The following is a 14127-nucleotide window of genomic DNA, read 5'->3' as shown; positions in this document are numbered from 1 at the left end:
GAGGCGCTTGAATCCCCATTTATTTATTCATTTTATGTGTTATGTTTATATCCCACCTTTTTTCCTCCAAGGAGCCCAAGGCGGCATACATGATCCTCCTCCTCTCCATTTTATCCTCACAAGAACCTTGTGAGGTAGGTTAGGCTGAGTGTTAGTGACTAGCCCAAAGTCACCCAGTGACTAGAACATGGGTCTCCCCAGTCCAACACTCTAACCACTATACCAAACTAGTTCTCATGTTCCCTCATAAGAACAGTCACATCAGACAACCAAACTGAGATTTAGCACATTTGCACATCTTGGCCATTTAATATGCTGGAACCCAGTGCTGATTAAAGCTGAAATAAATGCTCATTCAAATGTAAAATGCAGGCACCATCTCCAAACTGTATAAATGATGCTCAAAAACTAGTTATGATGTTTTACCAGTCTGGGAAGGGGGGAAAAGACTGCCAATGTTTGGTGTTTTGTTAGTATCCTTTAAAACTTTTATGTCGACTGGTTACAGTCATCCATCCAATACATAGCATGCCACTGAACAGGATAAACAACTTAACCCAGTTGATGTTTGACAGATGTACTTAATTATTAGCAACTAAAGAAATTAAGCTGGGCATGGAGTCATGAAGGAACTAAGCCCATGCCAGATCGAAAATTAACAGCTTTTCTGGCAACTCCAAAAAGATATGCTGTTTGGAGATTTGATGTAGGGCTATGCTGAATGTTCAGCCCTTTTGAATTTCAGGATGACAGAAAGCATTTTATTTCCGGGGGTGGGGGAATACCACCCACATAAAAGCACCTTATTTGTGACAGTTGGCATCCATCATTTCCCCTCTCTGTGGCTGCTTCAGTACTCAGTCTCTTTCCTGGAACAATCTCTGCCAACTAGGGATCACATAGCGAATGTGATGGTGCTACATAGCCAGGTTTACCTACATCAGGGAGGTCAGAAGATAGATCTCCAGATGTGTTTGACTTCAACTCCCCAAAACCCTACCAGCATGGCTACTGGTCAGGAGTGCCCGGAGTTGAAATCCAAAACATCTGGAGATCTACTTTCTGCCTACCCCAACCTATATAACATCACTAAGAACAAACAAATCCAATTTGGAGTACAGGCAATGCTTTCTGCATCACTTTGCCCTCACTCTGAAATGGTAAACATTTTTGCCCCCTTTCAACACAACCTTAAGAAAAAACACTGAAAGGTAAAGCATTTTTTCAGCATTGGTAAAAGCATTTACAAAGTTTTCCCACCCTCCACCCCAATTATCTCTTAGACCTAGATAGGAGTCACCAATATTCCTTACAGCAAAATCCCTGCATTTGACCGTGGAAAAGAGCTTTCAAAATTCATTTTACGAATTTTATGAAATTAGGTAAATCCTCCTCACTCACTTAAAAAGGAAAACCTAAGTAATCATTATAATACTTGATCAGTCATGAAGTAAAACTAGAAAAAGTTTAATTAGAAATTAACTGCACACTATTCATGTGAATATTTATTTGAAAGCCCTAATTTGATATTCAGACCCAGTGAAGTTCAATCATTCCACAAGGGAAAATTCACCACTTCTCATTCTCTCAAGCTTTCCACACTGCCTTCTTTGTTCATCATGGGTGATTAAACTTTGGAACAGCATTTGATTACTAGAATACATATAAATAGTTCCTCCAAGAATTTGATACTTATTTCTCCACAACGATATCTAGCAAACTTACAAGTGGTGAGTGGTACTGTGGCAAACTTATGTAACTTAGAGCAAATCCCTACATTATGAGTGTTACTACCATAAAGAATTGCATCACTGATCATTCATTCCTTTGCTCATATAGCTGCTCACTGGAGTGGCCACTTCTGTGAAAAGGAGTTTCCCCATTTTCAGCAGGCCCTGCTCAGATCACACACATGCATTTGTGTGGAGCCTATGAGAAGCCACCTCCATACCTCACCCATGCTTTGGACAACACATTGGAACAGGAGCCTACAGAGGGAGAGAGAGACAGACAGACAGAGCCTAACGCAGCAGTAGGCAACATTTTGGGGCCCATGGGCATATTTGGCAATTTGAGAAACTGTCCTGGGGACCACCACAAAATGGGCATGCTGCAGATGGAAGGATCCACCTGCAGTCACCTGCCATCTCCATTTCCTAAGAATGTATGTGAGTCCCACATGTGGGGAAAGAAGAACAGAGCAGTTAGATCTCTTTGCTTTGAAGTGATCCCAGACACCAGTAAGAAATGTCGTTATTTATTTCTTTAAAAAGTGGGAAGGGGAGGGCACCTCGGCAGGAACCAAAGAAGGTTTCTGAGGGCACACTGGTGCCGGTGAGCGCTGCGCTGCCTGCCTCGGGTCTCATGACTATAGCTAAGATTCGCACAACTGCAGTTCCACAATTCTGACAGTTCGGAGCTGTGCAGCCATGAGACCTCTCTTCCAACATGACAGCCAAAGCACAGACATCCCCATCATGGATGCGATCCCAATGTCCAGTGCATGCCGGCTCTATGCATTTAGAGACAGGTTTGAAGAAGGGTACTCAGTAATCCTATTCAGCCATTTGACCACTCACCTGGGTGGACCATTTTACCAAAGAGGTGGAGGAAGCAATCCTATGGCCATCTAGACAGTGTCTAGACGGCCATAGGATTTTTTGGTTTCTGGGAACTGAGCTCCCCAGAAACCTCACTCCAGCTGAAAAGGGGGGTTCCTGGGGGAGGGGAGGAGACTGCGGAAGCATTGTTACAACGCTTCCTATGTGCCACCTGGCCTCTCCCTCCCCCCAGCTCCAACACACCCCAGCTAGACAGCTGAAATCGGCCGTCTAACCACAAATGTAGGGCAACCAGAGCGCGGAGAAGAGGATCCCCTCCATGCTCTGCCGGCCCTGCATTGGATAGTCTGTCCCCATAGGATTACGCCCTAAATGTGCCTACTGGGATGTTTCATAGCACATGACTCCTCTCTTTAGAGAAAGCACAAAATGCTACCAACACTGGCCTCCAAATATTTAATCCATGTGTGTTTGAGGGCTGGTATCAGCCCCCCTATATTTTTTGAAGTAAAGTTACCTTCCATTTGTTCAACAAGAGCATCTGGAATGGCTCTACAACCCAGAGTGCTTGGTATCACATTGGCAAATAGGATCTGAATGCGCTATTTAAAGGACTAATTTCCAAACTATTTACTGCTGGAATCTACAGTCAGGCAATACCTTTGGCATTTTTCTGCTAGGTCAACACTATTGTATGCATTACACACTAGCATGGAAGTGGGTCGGGGCGGAGAGATAAATAATTAAACCTTCTGGGATCCCAAACACACATCCACAGTGGAGGCTGACTGCCTCTCTGCATAAGTTACTGCTCTTGCCTCACCTCCTTCCAACTAGCCTCCCCTGCTGCATCTGCTGTGATAGGAACATTCAATCACTCCTGATACAGAGATGCAGCAAAAACAGACACCACAGAGAAGGCTGCCATCCACCATATCTGTGAGAGTCACTGGTCTGGCATTACCTCCTCCTAATCAAGAGGCACAAAGACCACCGTTCAGTGGTAGAGCGGATGCTTTGCATGCAGACGGTCCCAGGGTCAGTCCCTGGCATCTCCTGCTAAAAGGATCGGGTAGCAGGTGTTGTGAAAGACCCTCTGCCTGAGACCTGAGCCACTGCCAGACAAAGAAGACCAGGGGTGCAGAACCTCAGGACCAGGGGCCAAATCCAGACTTCCAGGGTTCCCCAGATGACCATGCCCACTTCCCCTGGCCTCACCTCCTTTCCCCCAACCACCAATCATTTCGGGTTTTCCCAACTTTTGTGCAGTTTTCCCCCCCACTCTAAAAGGTTGAAATGCCTCTCCTAAGGCTCAGTTACTGGCAGTGAGAGCTTTAAGCTAAAATATGCTGGTATGTTTGGTGTTTTGGCCCTGCCCATCTTTCCTTTAGCCCCACCCGCTGCAGGAAAGTTGCACCCAAGAACTTCTCCAAAATGGAATCTGGCCCTCAGACTGAAAGCGGTTCTGCACCCCTGGAATAGACTATACTGGGCTAGACGGGCAAATAGTCTGACCTGGTATTAGCTTCCTACATTCCCCTGACTCATGTAGGAACACAACAAGTAGACTCCTGTAAGGGAGGGCAATTCTTACTCTAAACATTTTGCAGTGAGAATGAAGGGAGCTTCCAATTTTAGAGAAATGTGTGCCTTAGCTATCAAAAGTTGGAAAAAGACTTATTTAAATCAAAAAGCTTATGTCAGAACTTCCAAAATCATGATTTACGTGATGGCAACACCAGAACACCTCACTGAAATTGGGCCCACATGAGACTGGATGCCATAAATGTCAATCCTGATTGGAACACTTTGATGTTGATACAGACCAGAAACAGAGTCTGAGGGAAATCTAAGCACAATGGTGCCAAATAGCTTTCTTAAGGTCAAACTGAAGGACAGCCAATGACTGCAAAAGAAACTATACATTCTACTTTCCAGTCCACTACCCTAACCATTGAAACATGTCCTTTTCCAAAACATCTATCTGCATTTAATTCCACAGTGATATAAAGGATAAATGTATCTTGTACATCAACTCCGAAGCAGCATGCATGACTGAGTCTTTCCTCCTTAACATGTCAATAATTTTATTTAAAGTAATTTCACCTCTACTAGGGAGAGGAGGAAGTTGGAACTACAGAGAACAGCCTAAGAGCCAATGTGCACATAGTCCTAAATGTGTACAGTCTTATACAGAGTGCGCTCGGGCCACTCACAACACCATACACAGCCATTTTGTATGAGTTGAGGCCAGTGCACCTACAGTCTATCACAAACTCTTGCTACAGAAACAGATCAGGTTCCTTCTGTTAGTTACATCTTCTTGGAAGAAGCTCAGTAACTCCATATTCTGTTATATACAGGTGCTGTAACCAACCTGTTTACACATTCTTCTTTCCCAAGAGGACACAGTGCCAGTAATGAGGGGTGGAAAATTTTTCATTTCATAAATTCATTAGTAGCAATGAATGCACGCCAACTGCAAATGTAGTATTAGGCAAGCTTGGCAGTATCAAAATTGTAATTAATGTTTCTCGGATGATTATCCTAGCAAGTATGTGAGAGAATATATATATGTCTTTGAAATACATATATGTCTCAGTGTGAAATAGAGGTAACAGGCAGTGACATTGAAACTGATGGTGCCCCCAACAACTTCCATGGAAGAGAGTTGAACTCTGTAGGAACAGATTAGTGGCTATCAGCTTATCATGCACAGTTCTTTGGGTTGCTACAATTTATTAGTGCGTCAACAATTTTCAGTACCTTTTATTTTTTCTTAGATGTAAGCAATGTAAGGGAAGTACATGGTAATGACTTTAATTTTGTACAAGTAATCCAAATATAATATAACACTTAAATCACATTAGGTGTACTTTAATTTCCCCCCTCAAATCTTTCAAGTCAAATGTATCGGACAAAAAATTAACATGGGGTACTGTTTTCATTTTGTTTATTAAATACAAGTAAAATAAATAAGCTAAATTTGACTACTCTCTATGGCATGAGTTCATGCAGTGGCCAACCAGCTTTGCATAGGGTGGTGACCCAAATTTGCACAGAAAAAACTTCCAGAAACTTTTCTGGAAAATTTTCCAATTCAGCATTTTCCAAAAAGCCCACATCACTACATGGCACTTGCCCCATCACACCACAATGTACAGGCAACTTTATTTATGGCAAGTTTTAATTTAAAAAACAACCCAACCAAATAATCCACTTTCATATAGACTGCCATTCACTTGTGCCTGCTGAATTTAAAGCTGATTCATGCACACATATGCATTGCTCAATGACTCACAGCTGAAAATACAAACTGCTAAAACTGAAAATATTTGTTTGGTTACATCCCCATCCAAGTCACCCATGGAGAAAGGGAGAACTTCACAAATCCAAATGGAGACAATCATTTACAATGTTAGACCATGACACAGCCAAAGTTGGGCACTTTTAAGCTCTCTGGGTTTCATTGGAAGTGATTTTAAAGCACGTAACTTACCTCTCCCATATTATCCCTTGAAAAGTGTATCAAGCTGCATATATTGATGCTGCACATCAAGCATTTCCAATATTCAGTATTCGATTTGAATTTCTCATTACATACCATCCTGTATTCCAGGTTTCTATCTTGTCCCCACTGGGTATTTCACTTCTTACCACCACCACCCCTATGCCCTATGACAAAAGAACTGTGGGTGTTTTTTCCTACCACAGTGGGTCTAAAAGCATGCGCTAGCCTCAGCATAGGACATAGGACTTATTCTGAGCTCACAAATCTCGCAAGCTATTTGTCTTCCTTTAGCACGTCTCTCAGCGCTTTTTGTATCAACTGAAAACCTGTTCTAAGTGACCAACTGAGACTATAATGTATAGCTGTCTAATGATACAGATGACCTAATAATGGAGGAGCAAAATGGTACCCATGTGCTTCCAAGTGGAGTCGTTAAGATTTGAGGGTGTTTAAATAATGAAGGTCTTTAGTCTTTGGCTTTAGTCATTATTGCCAAAATAAGCACAAGCTTCCCGCAACAATGCAGTGACAAGCTACCGCTGGGATTTCCAGTATCGTCATCCAATGGTAGCTATTCAATCATTGCTTCACAAGCGAAAATACCATGCTGGATTTTCCACAATACTTGGCATTTTTCCAAGATCAGAAAGATTACTTGCAGTGACTACTCATTTTGATAGAGGGCCAAAACGGGAAGTGTGATTTGAAAGTATAGCTAAAACATTTAAGGTGGTAGGAGACACACAAAAATGTACAATCATTATCTGGGCTGTAAGCCAAGAGGTAAAGTGGCAGCAAAACAACAGCAATGCCATAGCAGCTAGGAATGGACAAATCTGTCAATTTCGGTTTCTCTCAGTTTTCCAAACTTAAGTCAGTTCATCCCAATCTTTGAGAATTCTTTATGACCCGAAGGGTAAATTCAAAGGTAAGCACTAAAGGTAAAAACCTGGGTGCTACAGGAAAAACTGGGGGTGTTGAGGGAGTGCCTAGCAAACCCCACAATAAAACAGCAGGAAAGACATTGGAGCAGAATACTCAAGGCTTTCAGTGTCTATACACTAATGTGGAGAGTATGGGAAATAAATAAGATGCGCTTGAACTCCTATCTCAGGAAGATAAATGTGACTTGATAGGTATAACTGAGAGTTGGTGGGATGACACCCATGATTGGAATGCAGCAATTCAAAGATATCACTTGTTTAAAACAAGTGCAACAGAAAGGGAGGGGGAAGTAGCATTACATGTCAAAAATGTGTCCGCCTGCATGGAAATTCAAGAGAGTGAGCAAGGTAGCCCTACAGAGAGCATCTAGGTAAAAATGAACGGAGAAATAAATAAAATTAACGTTGTGGTCAGGGTCTACTACAGACCACCAAACCAAGGTGAGGATGTTGTGATGCTTTCCTGAAACAAATTACAAATATTACAGGGAAGCAAGTATTCGTAGTAATGGAGGACTTCAGCTACACTGATATCTTCTGGGAGACAAATGCCACTAAATATGGAATCTCCAACAAAATTCTTGACATGCCTTGTTGACAACTTCCTCTTTCAGAAGGTAGGGAAAGAAACACCGTGATTGACAATGCTCAGCTTGATCCTAACCAATAGGGAAGAGTTGGTCAGTGAGATTAAAGTGCCCATGTTAGTTGGTTGTGGCCCAAAAGAAAAAAAGAACTAGTTTTTCTAAAGCGTCTTGCCTGGTCACCTGAAGGCAATTCTTATTCACCACAGATGGCCAAGCAAAGAACCATATTTTAAATCCCACTTGACTGCCAAGTGTTAGCATCTGAGAGCCATCAGCACAGAGCATCCAAATGGAGAATATGCTGTCTCTCCCCTGCTCCCCAGTTACCATTAGGATGGGGGCGAGACAGCCAGTACTTTCCAGTGAAAGAAGAGTGAGAAAGGCAAGACAGGAAACATTCTCCCCTTATGGCAATTCTCAGGGTGTAGGATATTTTTTTATCATTATTTTTTATCGATTTAGGTACAAATGGGTATATAGGGGAAACACGCCCACCTGTATATGCTGCCAGGTATAAAGTTCACAAATATCTTTATTTTGCCATGATGAGCAGCATCCCAAGAGATGTACATGTGGAAAAGCAAGCAAAGGCTCATTCAAAATACAATTTTTTCACCTCCTCTGCCTGGGAAACACGCACACTATTGTAGGAACATAGGAAGCTATCTTATAATGAGTCCATCTACTTGGTCCATCTAGCCCAGTACTGTCAACACTCCAGTGGCCCTTCAGGGTTTCAGGCAGGATGCTTTCCTAGTCCCACCTGGAGATGCCAGGGATTGAACCTGGCACCTTCTGCATGCAAAGCCAGTGCTCTGGCAGTGAGCTACAGCCTCCTCGTATTGGTTGGGAGAAGACCTCAAAAACCTGTATTTCAGAAAAAACAGTGTTGTGGGAGACCAGGAGAGGTGAGGCACTCGTACTGACTTTTCAGCTCGCAACACCATCATGTCTGTAGCCGCTCTGTGTTAATATCAGTGGCTTCGCTCAAACGGCTGTTAGAACAGATTTTACTTTCCTCTCTACATGACCTTAAAAGCTTCTACAAATCTTTGGCTGGTTTCAAACTCAATTATGCCTTCAAAATTCTTTGAGCACATCTTCCTTACCAGGGGGAAAAAAAAAACATTGCAAAAATGCTTTTTACATGCCTGTTAATGCTTTTTACCCTCTGGGGTCTTCAAGGTTAACCTTGCCTAAAAGGCTGCTCTTGGAAGCTAACCCCACCCTGTAGGATCACAGACAATTTTTTACTTTGTCATTTAGAAAAATCTAAAAGCGCTGGTTAGTTGAATAGTGATAAATCACTCGGTTAAATAAGGCTTCATTACAAAGGTTGGTAATATAAAATGCACACACAATGGCTAGCTGACCCTAAACATAAGTGGGCTACATTACAACCACTCGCACGGAGGCTACAGAAGCAACAGTTTAGACAGTGGCTAGTGTGTACACACAAAGGTCGATTTGTACAGGTATGAGGGCAAAGAGCCCTTATTAACAGATGATGCCATAACAAACTTGTAACGATAACTGACAACCATTGCACCTCCTATCCAGCTGTTGCCTTCTGGTCCTTCTTGAAATCCTGGAGAGTTTGGCTGTCATGCTCACTATCCCTTGAGTTTGAAGGTGCTGCCACCAAGTCAGTTAATCCCAGATCAATTAATATTAACATGATGGCCATCCAGGACTTGATCCTGGATGAGCAAGCTGATCTGGCATTTATTACAGAGAACTGGGGCATTTCTACATGAGGCTTTTATCCCGCACTTTCTGCTTCTGGATTCTTTGTGGGATTAAGTTCGGCTCCTTTACATGTGCTTTTTTCCAGGATTTTTTCTCTCTCTGCCTTTTTATATGTTTCATTATACAACCACTAGATGGTGATATGGTATAGCAGAATTGTGCAATTACACGAGACTCTCATTCCGCCATTTCTAAATAATACCAGACTTCCCTCATTAGGGGGGAAAAATGTGATAATGGTTGCAAAGCAAGGAAGAGGCCCTGGAGGATGACGATGTCGTGTAGAGGACCTGCAAACTACCATGCATGAGCAATCACAAGCACACAATGAAAGCCTCATGCAGAAGGCTCCTGGTTAGATGAATCCTCTCCTTAAGACACATTTCTTTAGCAGAGTCTTTCTCGAACCACCCTACTTCATCTCACCTGGCTTGCTCCCCCACTGCCACCTAATTCTGACAGCAGTCACCCACCCGCAACCATTGTCAATCACCCTCAGCCATTTCAATCCCTACCCCTTTGTCCATCTAACATGGATTACAAACTCTCTTGGGTTGGGATCATGCCTCTTCCAACACACCCCACTGTTTGTTTCACATAAATGCTGTACCAGAGGGATGACTGACTGGTTTTCACAAATAAATCCTCCTGACCTGTGGTTTCGTCAAACAAACGTCTTTCCTCAAGCAAGGAACGCAGCCGTTTCCTCAGATTAAATCAAATCTGGTCCCAGGCAATCAAGCACAGAACACTGATAACAAAGTCTGGTTTAAATATGACGCTGGTTGAGTTTTAAAAAAGAAGGAAGAATTTGCCCAAGCAGCATCCCACACAGCCACCTTTCTGCCTATGTGTGCAGCCTTAAGCACACCAGGGATTTGAGGCCTGGGCAGCCACTGCAACATGTAAGGTCCCTGTTTAAACATGAAACCAGCCATGTGGAATGCCACTAATTTCTGCTGTTGTTCTGCTTTGCTTGTTTTGTTTTTCTGCCTCCAATGTCACATTTAAATCTCCATGCTGCTTCACTACTACCAGCAGTTTCTGTCCTGTAAGCTGGAAGAATGAGCAGGAGTTTAAGCATGACAACCACATTGGACTAAGACCTCAATGCACTAATAGAAAGTGTAATCAAATATAACAGACCTTATCATCTTTTTCAATCCTTGCTCTTTTGCTGATTAACAGTAAGAACAGGGGCCAAGTCCATTCAAACACCAATTTGAGAGACAGAAAGGTGGTTATGGGTGCAATCCTATGCACATTTAGGCAAAAAAAGTCCTACAAGTCCCAGCATTCCCCAGCCAGCTGGGGAATGCTGGGAACTGTGGGCCTGTTTCTATCTAAACATGCATAGGATTGCACCCTAAGTGTATTCTGAAAATCTATGGTTCCTCATTCAGAATTGCTCCCCTTTTTTTCTTCCACCATATGGTGACTATGGAACAATTTCATCGCACTTCTGTACCTGATGCGTAATAACCACTGCCACTGGGTGTGAAAGTTTTCCCCATAACAGACATCTTTATGGGCTGTCATACGAAAACCATGTGGTGTAGTGCAACCTTCCCCAACCTGGTGCCCTTCAAATGTGTTGGACACTGGACTGCAACTCCCATCATCCCCAAGCCGGCATGACCATTAAAGTAGAAGTAAGTGGATAAAGAAAAAATGGTGGGAAAGGAGCTTTGGAATAAATACAGCAAGTCATGAAAGTGGAGAGATGCAAGAAGTAGAAGTATGAGGACAAGTGTCATGTAAGCAATTATCATACTCCTGAGAGAAGAACCGTTGTGCGAAGTGCAGGAATGTAGGCACACACCATTCCCACACAGATTATTTCAATGTCAAAAAACGCGGTTCCTTTTGTGCAGCTACCATTGACACCTCCTCGGTACATCGAGAAAGATTTAAAGTTTTCTGAGTCTGGACTGCACAGTTTGATAAGACTAATAGGGACTTGTGTGAATCACAAAATGATGTGGGAAGCGGGCCTGTACCGGAGCACCTTCCATACTGGTACATTAAAAGGTGCTTGAGAACTTTAAGGATGTTGTGGAGATTTATGGCACACCTGACGTTGGAAATGGTGCACGAACCCATGTTCCTGCACTGTGTGCAATCATTCTTCTCTTTTGGCACTCTGACAATCACCAAGACAATGCTCGTGCACATGATCTCGTCTACAGTCATGAGCTAAATTCCCTCTTGTGCTTCTTTCATCTCTCCTCTTTCATGACTTGATGTATTTACCCCCGAAGTTCCCTTTTCACCAGTTTTTGCACAACCACTTTCTTTTACCATTATAGCTGTGTCACAGACGAAGGAGGTTCCTTCTATGGTTGAAATCTTCTAGCTAGTTGTGCGACCTGGAACACAAATCTGTGACGTTTCATACCTTGTTACCTTGCAGTACGTCCGTTAACAGTATGTTATGTTTATAAGATTGTAAATATATATTTGTTGTTCGCAATAGAATTTTCTTTAAAATGGACCCATTTGGCCCCTTAGATGTTGAGACATTACAATTACAAGTCATTGTTACTATACAGCCCCCCACACACACACACACACAGCACCTTCTGCCCCCCAACCACTCTGTCTGGCCCTCCCTCTCTCTCACTCACGCAGACTCCCCCCACCCCACCCTTGTTAGCACTGACCTGGCTGCTCCTCCATGCTCCCTACAACTCTTCAGCTAAATGTGGCTGCAATTCAAGGCATGCATTCCTAGAAGTAAGAGCCACTGAACACAGTGGGACTTACTTCTGAGTACATAGACATCAGATTGCACTGAATGAGGCCTTCAGAGTCCCTGGACCGGCTACCGAGGCCTCTTTGCAGTGCTCTGGGAAAGGGAAGAGCTATTCTCCGATAGTACAGGAAGTGGAAACAGGTCAGTTCCTGATTGGTTGGAGTGTGGCCCTCCCCTTCTCAGAGTCTGGGAAGAGGCCTCAGCAACCGCATGGGATGTTTGAAGACCTACCACAGGAGGGTAGCCTGCAGTGCCTGGAGTGGTCGTCCAACCCACCTTGTAATATGGCCAGGCTGACAAAAGTGGATGAAAAAAAAACGTTTTGCATCAAGATAGACATTGTACCTTTTAGCATGTTATTCTTATGCTAGTCTGAATTGTCTCAAAAATAATTTATTTTGTAATTATTGTAAATTATTATTATTGTATTTGCAATTATTGTAAGGTCCAACCTTATTTTTACTAATTACTAGAATACTGTCAAGGTTTGAGGTCTACAGAAGCAAGGTTAAAAGGTCAGGCTAGAGGCCTGGGGGGCGTTGTTAGGAGGGGTATCCCTGAGAGTAGTAGAGAGTAATTTCCCTGCTTAGGTTTCATTTTCCTGAGTTAAGTTTCATTTCTTCAGTTTTGAAACAGTACTTTCGGTTTGGGGGAAGGAGGGGATAAAAAGAGAAAGACAGCCAGTGAGAGAGCAAGGAAGATCAGAGAGAGAAGACCAGAGCAGGAAGAGAGAGCAAGAAGAAGCAGCCTGGAGAAGTCTAAGTGCAGCTAGGGTAAAGGAACTTGCGTTTTTGCAACTTTTATTTTCTCTTAATGCCTTTTGTATCTCTCAGCAATATTCTGTAAATACCTTTAATTGTAATTTCCTTGCTTTAATGTACCAGTAAACTGTTGTGGTTACAGCCCAAGTGTCTGGAGTGTCAATCACCCCATGTCTACTGCCTAAACCCCACAATATTGGGAAGGGGAAGTTTAAAAGAAGGAAGGTGGGACTCTTAAAGAGGCAAGAGATCCTTAAGGAGTAGCTCAGGGGGTCCAGGTCATAAGGGGAACACTGACACACATGAACCAGGATCAGATCCTGGGTTGAAACCTTGGTATCTAAGCAGTGATCAAACCATAGTTTTCAAGTTCAGGTGTCATGGGAAACTATGGCTGAACAAGCCATGATAATTTCATTGAAGCTGGGCGTGCAGTAGGAGAAGGGCAGGGGTGTGGAGGGGTGTGCAGGCACAAGACTCATTTTTGGTCCAATAAATCATTATTGGTTAGGCTGAGATCATTATGTTTGAACTGGGCCACAGTGTCATATTTACATAAAAAGTCCTTCATTTTTGCTGCGGTTCATTCTTTTAAAAAGAAAAGCAGGTTTTAACACCATGGCCACTATCCAGCAGAGTTAAAGCCTACAGGAATCAATGAGCTTAAGTGCACTTAACTCAGTGCTGAATTGTGGCTTTGGTTTAAGAGCTTATAGTTTCAGTTTTAAGAGATTATAAGTGTAAACTTTAATGCGTTTGTCTGCATTGTCTACAGATATAATTTTAAACCAGGTTATTTTTAAAGGACAGTGACCCAGTCCGTACGTCGTCAACCACCCACAGTTCGTTCACTGTGAAAATGAAGCGGAAGCAAATGAGCGTGCTGGTTCCCTGACACTTGGCCACTCCTGCTGCGATAAAAAATCCTGGGACACCCCATTCAGGGGCGAACAACCCAGAGTTTGAACCCTTTGCCTCGTCTCCACACATATGGGCGTGTGTCAGTAGGCCAATACAGTATTATTGGCTCTTCAGCATATACCCAATTCATTATAAAGGCCTTGTTCAAAATCAGCGATCGACCAGGATCACAGATGCTTGGGCTCCAGAGAATGGGGGGTCAACCTGTGACCCATGGGCCTAATCCAGCCCACAGAAGTTACCCATCCAGCCTGCAGAGGCTTGGGCTCCCTCTGTGCCCCCCTGCACTCCTCTCCCCCAACTCCACCCACCCACCCTTGCCTGGAAGCTACCAAGAC

At 43.2% G+C, this 14127-nt stretch overlaps 1 protein-coding gene across 7 annotated transcripts in view; it reads right to left on the bottom strand.

Annotated features, from left to right (window-relative positions):
- Nucleotides 1–14127, bottom strand: part of TNS3 (tensin 3) — a 321108-nt gene that overhangs the window by 211477 nt on the left and 95504 nt on the right. The window lies entirely within an intron of this gene.

This window comes from Heloderma suspectum, chromosome 5 (assembly GCF_057233095.1).
Source record: "Heloderma suspectum isolate Gila_16-S chromosome 5, 16-S_ref, whole genome shotgun sequence".
Classification (NCBI taxonomy): domain Eukaryota; kingdom Metazoa; phylum Chordata; class Lepidosauria; order Squamata; family Helodermatidae; genus Heloderma; species Heloderma suspectum.
This window is presented reverse-complemented; position numbering and strand designations above follow the sequence as displayed.